Source organism: Vitis vinifera, chromosome 11 (assembly GCF_030704535.1).
Source record: "Vitis vinifera cultivar Pinot Noir 40024 chromosome 11, ASM3070453v1".
Classification (NCBI taxonomy): domain Eukaryota; kingdom Viridiplantae; phylum Streptophyta; class Magnoliopsida; order Vitales; family Vitaceae; genus Vitis; species Vitis vinifera.
In genome coordinates, this window is record NC_081815.1 from 15,542,486 (window position 1) to 15,553,559 (window position 11,074).

The window sequence follows — 11,074 nt, forward strand, 5'->3', positions numbered from 1 at the left end:
TCATCACAAATCTCTGATCCACTGAAAGGGTCTAAAAGAGACTCCATGAGTCTCAAAAGATGCTCCGTTGACAAGTTGGAATGGTCAAATCACCTATAAAATAAAGTCTCACAACCCATTTGACTAAATCACGAGGCCTGACAAAGTGTCATAATAATCCAGATGCCTCTAACTCAAGATACCCTGTTGAAGGAATCTGTTGTCATCTCAAAGGAACAATCAAGTGACGAGTTTAAAGAAAAATGGCCCACTGGGGCAACTGTCACTACCTCAACATAACGATCTATTGAAGAGTCATAGGTAATGAGACAGTCAAGACCCAAAAGTCAGGCTCCTCTGAAGGCTCATCTAGGTATAAATCATCGATACTATGACCAATAATGTGAGTAAATATATCTCAGCTGAATAAAGAAAATGGTAACAACTCCATGAGAAAACGATCATCTCCATAATCAGAAAAGGGGAAATATGCCCTAGTGTAGCAACTGACGCATCCCGCCATGTGGGTAATTGAGGAAAATATGCCCTAGTATAGCAACTAGTACATCTGGTCTTTTTAATGACTCGAGAATAACTCAATGGGGATGTATAAGAGATCTGACATGCACTCCACTGAAATGATGATATGGAAGTCAATGCGTCTGAGATAACTCCATCAAAGAATCACGACAATATAAAAAAGTATGAGCCTAAATGAATGACTTAAGAAAGGGTCCACTAAGGAATCATCGTAAAATAAAAACAGATCATCAACTCGATATGTATCTCATAAATGGGGATGATCATGCAAATCAATGGAGATATACAAATCTCAACCAAAACGAAAGTATGCCCCAGTATGGCATTAGATGTGTGGTATGTCAAAAAAATCAGATGGCACCAAATCATCTATCACCAAGTGTGTAATCCTAGTTATCCACGTCCACAACTGAATCAGATCCACAAATCAAAAGACATATCTCAGAAGAAGAAGCATAGGACATCTAAATATAAAAAAGTGTGGGCCTGACTTAATGGCCTAAAAGAGGCTCTACTAGGGGATCATGATAAGATAACAAACAGGTCATCATCTCGGTGTGTATCTTGTAAGTGGAGATGATCATGCAACTCCATGAAGATCTATAAATCTCAATCGAAAGGGAAATATGCCCCAGTATGACATCAGATGTATGGTAGATAAAAAAAATTAGACAACATCAGATCATCCATCATCAAATGTGCAATCCCAATTATCCATATCCACAACTGAATCGGGTTCAAACATCACAAAGGCATCTCCCAGAAGAAGAAGCATGATGGTATTCAAATATCAACCAAATCTCAAACACCTGTCCAAGTAGGGACTGTCGAAGATGACATCTGATCCCATGGCCTCAGGATGGTCTTAAGACATGAGACGTAATGTAGGCTAGGGTCATGTGGTAATAGAAATGAAGGAAAATTAGGCCCAAATACCCAATGATAAAAAACCCATGCCCTCGTGTATAAAATGCAACATGTATAGAAGAGCTTGTGAGTCATGGACCTGAGGGTGCCCAATGTGAATAAAATATCAATAATGAGACAATGAAGCAAAAACTGATAATGAGATGTGTAAGAATGATGCAAGGGAAATATCAAACTTGGAATAAGTTAGTGTAAGAAAAGAACAAGAGGGTGAAGCGAAGGGGATAAATCAAAAGCAATGATGAGGATGATAGCAAAACAATGAATATACAAAGAAAAAGTGATGATCAACTCAAATCAAACATAGAGTGAAGTCACATCAACAATGAATGTAATGATGGAAAGGACAATAACCCGAAGACCCTAGAAGAAGGTCACTCATTTCACTCTCAAAGAAAAGATGTGACGAAGTGAATACAAATAAAAAAAATGATCTTAGAAAGCTCACATATGAACTTTCACCAACAATTATACTCGATAAAATGACCATCAGATATCAATATACACGATCAATGATGGAGAATACTATGTACATACACATGTGCTTTTTTTTTCTTTTCATTTTTTTTACATATATACAAATGCACATACCCTGAACATGAAATAAATAAGCCCTAAAGATGATATCAATAATGGATAGACACACTCTTAAGTGCTGAAGTAACATAAACTCTCTCTGACGAGATGACCTTCTCAAACTAAGGATCTCTGAATTAGTGCCTGTGGGATAGATAGTGGAAATGATGTGACTATACTCCATGTAATAAACTAAAAAGGATCACCACTCAGGATAGAGAAAAGATGAAGCAGAACAAGTAGCAAATGAGACAAAAAAAAGATGAAGGACACAACCAATGAGATATGATGGAATGTAATAGTGTGATGGTAGGAAAAATAATGAGAGAAAGATGCGTCCATAGGCCCAAGGCTCATGAAACTCCTAAATGAAGCATGCATACACTGAAAGGCCCCTATCTCGATGTAGAAGTGTAAGCAAGGTAATAAGAAAGAAAGGCTCTGATGTGCATGCGAGACTCAATGGGCTAGCAATGGTATGTATATAAAAAAGGGATAACAAGGTATGTGGCTAACCAAAATGATGGCCACCCATCTTGCAACCATGGTTTCAAACATAATACTTCTTCAACTGATCTATATTGGTCGGCTCTAAGAATCGGTTTCCATATAGATCCATCAACCATGCAGCGCCCTTTAGTGCCCTCACAAAATAATCTGCTAAGTTCATCCTGTATAGGCGAATAGGATAGTCAAATGGCATGTGGAACAATCGAGCTCCGAGTCTCTCCTTGTGCAAAAGCACCATCTATCTATAATCGCCCTCTATAGGAACAAAACCAAGATCGAAAGGAGTATCATGATCAGTTGTAGTCACAAACTCACTAGATCCATGCTGGCGTCGTTCTAACCCAAAACCAGGTAGAGATGACATGTCTCTCATCATATCAAGTACAATGGTACTACTATGCTTGTCAAATGACACAGCCAGGAAATCTTTGCAAAAATCTTAAATCTCAAGGATTTGTACCTCATCAAATGTGATTCCTGTAAGAAATATATCATCATCACTGTGACTGATTTGCAATACTGGCTTAGAGGATAAAATCATGTCTTTAGTAGACTGTACTATGATAACCTGCCCATCATGGATAAACTTCACCTTTTGATGAAGGAAAGATGAAATAGCTCTAGCCTGGTGAATCCAAGATTAGCCCAAAAGCATGTTAAATGATGCAGGAATCCTCAAATCCTAGAATAATATAGAGAATATGGTCAATCCAATAAGCAAATCTATAGTCAAGGTGCCCATGACCTTTCTCTAAGTACTGTCATAAGCTCTCACTGTCTATATAGAGGGACCAAAATTTGAGGGTGTAAAGCCGAGGGCTACAGTAGTGGCTAATGGATAAACATTCAAGGCAAATCCATTGTCCAATAGGACGGATGAGACTCTATGACCTAAACAAACAGCTGAAATATAGAGAGCGTGAGTATGATGATTACTACTCAAAAAGTGCTATTTCATAGCTTGTAATTAACTCTTTTAAACACTTTTGAGTAGTAGTTATCACTTTTAACCCAATTAACATATTAAGGACCCTTGCAATCAATTCTAATCAAATTGTGTTAAGTTTTGGTGTTTTGATAGCTTTTTGATCACCAAAGCAATCCGAGATTGAGGAGAGTTCTTTGGAATCCATGGCAAAGCAATGGAAATCTCAGAAACATGAAGAACCGAGGCTTTGAAGTCCTTTGCCATAAGCAAATCCGGAATGCAAGGAGTTTGGGACAATGATCCGGACAACATATCCGGATAGGATATGCTATCGTCCGGGTGTGTGATGTTCGTAAGCGTCGTGTGCCTTCTTGGGGAATCCGGATGGAGTTGCTCCGGATAGGGGAGCGCGTCACATTTCCTCTTGGGAAATCCGGATGGAGTTGCTCCGGATAGCGATGCGCGCTCCGTGTCATTAGGGGGAGGGGTCCCTACACCATGCACACGCGGACGGTCCCTCTTGCGACGTTCCATCTTCTCTGGATATCCCACATTCGGAATTCTGTCCAGGTGACATTCCACCTTCTCTGGATATTTCACATCCGGCAGACATATCCGAATGGGAAAGGAGGGCGTTTCAACTTCCTCGGTCAGACATATTCGGATCCGCTGATAGCGCTTACCCGGAGAATTTCACAGCCATTTTTGCACAGTGCCACGATGTTCTCCTGAAGCTTCCCGATATTTGCGACCAACATTTTGAGATATTTTGCTTTAGATATTTGATGTCTAAATCCCCAAAGTCTCCTTGTAACCCACCTATCATAGGATTCCTTAGTCTTTAAGTAAAAACAAAGGGTAAATAAACCCATATTTAAAGAGGGAGCTTGTTCTGAGACGAATGATCTTTATCTTTGTACAAGTTTTGGAAGGAAGTAAAATACAGAGCCTTTGCTCTACCTTACCTATTTGTTTTGATTGTTTATATTCATTTAATTTTTCTTACTAGCCAAACAAGCTCTGAGGAAGTATCCTCAAAGAATGAGTGGCTAGACTTTTAGTTCCTTGGAGTTAAGGTTGCCGGGAAAGGTTCCAAGTGCAAAAATTTATAGCTTTGTGGTTTCAGCCATTAATGAAAAGAAAGTGTGACCCGTTAATGGTTTTTATCTTTTTAGTTAACTTAAAACGCCTTTAAATCACCTGGGCCAACACTTGGTAAGGCAAGTGATCTCCATCCATTGAGATGCACTAGTTTATCTCTTGCGAGCCTTTGGGAGGTGGTTTGAAGGTAGGATTTTCTAGAATAGCCAACGGTTGGTAAGCTTTTGGACTCTAAGGAGACATCCATTAGTTATCTCTTGCAAGCTTTTGATGGGGAATCCAAGGTTAAAGATCACCTTGAATGGAAAATGCTAGGTGAGAGGCACGAGCCATTGCAAGATGCATCAGTGAGAGGGATTTAGTGTTTGAACCCATCAATGGAAAGCATCTGTACAACACCGGTTAGAGAATTGACTATATGTTAATTCTCTAATGCGAGGAAATGAACCAAATGACCGGAGCTTTGTTTTTGCACAAGGAACCTCCCATGTGAACCTAAACCTCCAAGGAATGTTTTTCTTCATAAGTAATTTCCATTACTTCCTTTGCCGTTAGCTTAAACCTAAACCTTTTTCAATCAAAGTTTGTGTTTTATTTCTTAAGCTAACCTTGAAATGAAAAAGCACCAATTCACTTTGAATTGGTATCATTTATGAATTGAAAACCCTTCCCACTGAACGATCCTAAAGCCACTATGCTATAGTAGCTTTGTCTTTGCTACCCTAGTTCATGGTGTAATAGGTTAAAAATTTTGTTGATTACTCCCTCAATCAACGAGCACCAGCTGGACATGAATCAGCTGATACACCAAGTGGGCACGAATCATATGGTCAGAACCCTCTGGTGGTAAATCTTTCATAGAAAACACAATGTAGGTGGCCCTATCGGTTGTCATCATATGAATCAATCTCTCTAAAGTAGTAGAGGTCTCAACACGTATCTGACTCAAGACTAGAATAAGTGCATCTCTATGGGTACTAGAAGTGGCCAACAAACTCAAAATGGATATCCGAGCCTGGGTGCTCTGCATCTGTCTCAAGATCTCATCATTCTCCCTCCTGAACTCATTGCGAGAGTCCATACCACCAAATGGTCTAGTAATTGGAGGTACAACCTGAGCTATCCTCCCACTACGAGTCATAACCTGTACATCAACATCCTCAAGCCATAGAATAAACGGAGCAAACGTGTCCCCATGCCCTACATCTGATGGCGTAGAAGGAATCAACTATAATGACGCTCTATCTAGGATCAAGTTGAATGGTGTAGGGATCGAAAAATTTGATGTAACTTCTATAATCTCATAACCATCGTTTGGAACAATCGTCTTAAGCAATCCATCATTCCAACTTAGCATGTGTATGACATCATCTTAAACAAAATCCATGTGATGAATACCACTAGTAGGCGAAGACATTGAATGTGTGGTGTGAGTAGGTAAAAGGTTCGTGGTCACACTTGGTTACCCTAAGTTAACCAGAACCTGATCTATCAAGTCTTGAATAGAATGCCTCAAAGCAGAGCAACGATCAGTGTCATGTCCTAGACCCTGATGGTAAGCACAGTGAAGGTCCATCCTAAACTGAGGTGGCATAGGCTGGGGTGGTGGTCTCGGTGCTAATGCATTCAACAATCCTCCATCTACGAGCTTTTGGAAAGCTCGACTCAAAGGTATTCCCAACTGGGAAAACTGCCGCATCTGTCTTTGTGCAGGTGGAGCCTTAAGCTTGGGATAATGAATGGGTCGCCTTTGTGTGGTCCGAGTAGCATAAACTGTATGTGGAGCTGGGTGTAGATATGTAGGAGACAAAGATCTAGAAGGAATAGGTGGTCTATACTGCACATGGGGTGATAATGGGTAATAAATTCCGAAAGTTTGCCCGACTATCTGATAATATCTAGGAGGCCTCGGTCTAACGGCACTAACCTTCCTTGATCTTTGTCCAATAACTGGTTTCTTCCCCTTCGAGGCCGAAGGGGAAGACTCAGGCCATAATCCTCTAGCAATACCCTTCTTAATACCATACAATGCCTGCACCAAAGATCCAAAGTTCACGTGTGGGAATCCCATCAAATGCTTAGCAAATCAAGGCTGCAAGCTCCTCATAATCATGCTGATCTGATCCTTCTCAGATGGCCTATCAATGATCTGGGCAATCTTCTCTCTGCAACGGGAAATGAATGATGTGACTATCTCATCGGGCCTTTGCCTCAAGCCTCCAACTCCTTCCGTGAGACATCTATGACAGTGTTAAATGCAAACTGTCGTAGGAACTCTTGGGATAAATCATCCCATGTATGATAACGTGACACATCCAAAGAAGCAAACTGATATGTTCCCAATTTGTGTCTCGGCTGATTCATGTCCAGCTGGTGTCCCTTGATTTTGGTCCTCAGGGAGTAATCAACAAAATTTATAACCTATTACACCATGTACTAGGATAGCCTTAGCTAGCATAGCATAGTGGCTCTAGGGTCGTTCACTGGGACGGATTTTCACTTCACAATTGATATTACTTCAAAGATGAATTGGTGTTTTTTCATTTCAAGGTTAGCTCTAAAAGAAAACATAAAGATGTTTGAGTGAAAATGTTTGGTTTTAAACTAACCAATTATAAAATAATTGAAATTACTTACAAAGAAAAGTGTTTCTTGGAGTTTAGATCACTAGGCTCAGATTCCTTGTACAAAAAGGGAGTTTTGATCACTTGTTTCTTTTCCTCGCATTAGAGAATTAAACATATAGTTAATTCTCTAATCGGTGTGGTACAGATGCTTCCCTTTAATGGGTTCAAACACTAAATCCCTCTCACTGATGCATCTTGCAATGGTTTGTGCCTCTCACCTAGCATTTGCCATTCAAGGTGATCTTTAATCTTGGATTTTCCATCTCAAGCTCGCAAGAGATAACTAATGGATGTCTCCTTGGAGTCCAAAAGCTTACCAAGTGTCGGCGATTCTAGAAAATCCTACCTTCAAACCACCTCCCAAAGGCTCACAAGAGGTAAACTAGTGCATCTCAATGGACAGAGATCACTTGCCTTACCAAGTGTTGGCCCAGGTGATTTAAAGGCGTTTTAAGTTAACTAAAAAGATAAAAACCATTAACGGGTCACACTTTCTCTTCATTAAAAACTAAAACAACAAAACTTCCAATTTATGCATGAGGAAACTTACCCGGATTTCTTCACTCCAAGAGATGAAGAGCCTACCCTCTCATCCTCTGAGGAAAAATCCTCAGACTTTAATTGGCTAGAAAGAAAAATAATGAGAAAACAAAAATATGAAGGAAAAACAGAGCAAGTGCTCTGTAAAAATATATTTCTTCCTTTCGCGGATTACATGATTGTTGTGTAAAGAAAATTACAAACTATATATAAGAGGTTATTCACCCTTTGTTCTTACTTAAAGACTAAGGAATCCTATAATAGGTGGGTTACAAGGAGAGTTTGGGGATTTAGACATCAAATATCTAAAGCAAAATATCTCAAAATGTCGGTCGCAAATATCGGGAAGCTTCAAGAGAACACCGCAGTTGTGCGTGCAAGAAGGCTGCGAAATTTCGCAGCAAAAAGGACAACATTTCGTAGCCCAAGGCTGATTTCGCAGCCGTGCGAAATTTTCCTTCAATTTGGAGTGATCGGCTTCCAATGACTGTAACTCCTTCATTTCAACTTTGAATCATGCACCGTTTAAAGCATTGGATTGTTGACTTCCTAAGCTTCAAAACGACATATAGCATGCATAAATTGTACTCCAGGAAGTGCTCCAAAAGTGGCTAACATGACTTTTATCTAGAATGCTTCATGTTAGATTTCTCTTTGCTTCCCCTCCTTGCATTCCGGATTTGCTTATGGCAAAGGAATTCAAAGCTTCAGTTCTTCATGTTTCTGAGCTTTACATTGCTTTTCCATGGATTCCAAAGAACTCTCCTCAATCTTGGATTGCTTTGGTGATCAAATTACTAACAAAAACACCAAAACTTACACAAAGTGATTAGAAATGATTGCAAAGGTCCTTAATATGTTAATTGGGTTAAAAGGTAATAACTACTACTCAAAAGTGTTTAAAAGAGTTAATTACAAGCTATCAAATAGCACTTTTTGAGTAGTAATCACTCCCCCCAACCGACATATTACTAGTCCCTTAGTAATGAAGGAGAGAAAAATAAAAATAAACAGTACTATAATTTACAACATCATGCTGATCAAAAAACAATTTTCAAGTGGCATGATGATCTAACTCTCGCATGGAACATTGTAGAAATAAAACTCAAACTTCAACAAGAGTTATCAAATAACTTGTCTAATCACAATTCTTAAAGAGAAGACATTATGCAAATTTAAGCTTTTAAAAGAGTTTCCACTCCCAAAGGGCCAAACCTTACTCTTCCACAAAAATCTAAGTGTTATTTATTAGCTACCAAATATAGTATGTTGAACTAATCTCTCCCCCCAACCTAGTTCCTTTTCAAAGCTTAGCAAACTGATCAACCTCTAATAGGCTAAGAACGCACCTCTTGGTTCACAATTTTTTCATTGTAGGAGTACAAGGCTTAAAGGTATTCTTTTCTAAATTGTCCATGTAACGGAGGTCCATCGATGACTCCCAACCAATTAAGGTTTAGGGCATCAAGCTTTAAGGATCTTTCAACCACTAACTCCTTGGATTTTACCCTGGACTTTTGAGAATGAATTTTAATACCCAAGCACCTACAATATGTTAAACTCCACCTATTCACCCTTGTAACGAGCATTGAGGTCGGTGACTCCCAACCAATGAAGGCTTAGGGCACCAGGTTTTAAAGATTTTCACCATATACCCCTTAGACCTTGCTCGGGTTTCAAGGCAAGTAAACATTTTTCTTTTTCTTTTTCTTTTCAAAGGCTCATTGGCCTTTTATAAGGTGTCCCAACACTATTAAATGAGGTCAAAGGTACCAAGTCTAAAATTTTCCTAAGTCAAGAGGGAAATAGTTTTTCATCTTATAATCGGAACCTACTGTGCACAGTGTGTGAATAGCTTAAAGTGGAAGAACTAAGCTTGAATTCAATAGAAGTTTCAACAATTCATCAACTTTAGTAAGCATAATACAAACTCTAAGTCAAGTAAAAAGACAAAAAATTCAATTTCTCCCATTTCAATTTGAAAAATTTTCCTTAATAAGCATGAAGAGTAGAATAAAAACTTTTAAAAATTTTAAAATTAAGCAAAAAACAACTAAATTACCAAAATAACTTAGCATTATTAACAATACTTACTTCCTCAACTCTCCCCTAACCAAGTTAAACATTGTCCTCAATGTGACAAAAGCGATTGAAAAATAGGAAGGAAGTGGTACCTCCTGAGTGACATGGAGTCTGAGTCGTATAGGAGAAACCACATGTTTAAAAAAAAAACAAAAAAAAAAAAAAAAAAAAACAAAAGAGTTAGTGAGTAGAGGAAATAAAAAAATGCCAAGTTTAAACAAAAATGATGTCTATATATGATGTATCATCAGTAATACATCTAATCCTAGAATATAAGACATCAAAACATGGAATTATCTATACTAATATAATAAGTAAATATAAAAAAGTAAAGAGATGATCAAGTAATGGTAGGGTCATATGGAGCTGATGCATCTGTGGTGGCCTCTTGAGTGGGTTGGATCAGGACTTTGGCCTCTGTTCTGGTAATCTCCTTATATGGAATAGTCTCCTCAATTGGAGCTCTCAGTTGGAGCTATGGGCTCTAATGGTTTAAGGAGGTAAGAAATGGAGTGAGAGACTTCATGTGTGTGATCTCAGTGAGAGGGCTCTTGATTACTACCAAAAAGTGCTATTTTGTAGACCTAATTATAATGGTTTTAAGCACCTTTGAGTAGTAATCATATTCATTTAAACCAATTAATTCATTAAGGTCCTTAGTAATTGGTTTTAACCATTTTGTGGCAAGTTTACATGTTTTTATCAGCTTATGAATCGATTCAATCATGCCAAATGATGGAGGAGCTACTTGGACAAGTTAAAGCAAGGATTTTGGACATTTACAAGCTTGAATTTCAAGTGGAAACACGAGCACAAGTAAAGAGAAGCAAAGAGGAAAAGCAAGCAAAGTGAAGAGAAGCAAAGAGGACAGTAGCTGCAGTCTTCTTTCGAATTTTTGGAGCACTTACCGAAGTCCATTTTTTGCATACTATATACCATTTCAAAGCTTTGGAAGTCAAGAATCCAACGTTTCAAACCATGCACGATTTGGAGCTGAAATGAGGAAGATATGGCCTTCGGAAGCCAACTGCTCCAGGTTATGCGAAAATTTCGCATTCCACAAGGTGTTATGCGAAATTCGCATAACATTCGCATAACCCATGCGTGTTGCGAATTTTGCTCTGTTTTTGCCGACTCCACTTTAGATATTTTCCTTTGTATTTTGTGATGTAATTTTCTTTCTTATCCTTGTAACTAACCAATCACAAGCTTTTGCTTTTGTAAAGACTTTATAAGGGGTGGAAATCACCTCTTGGAAAATATA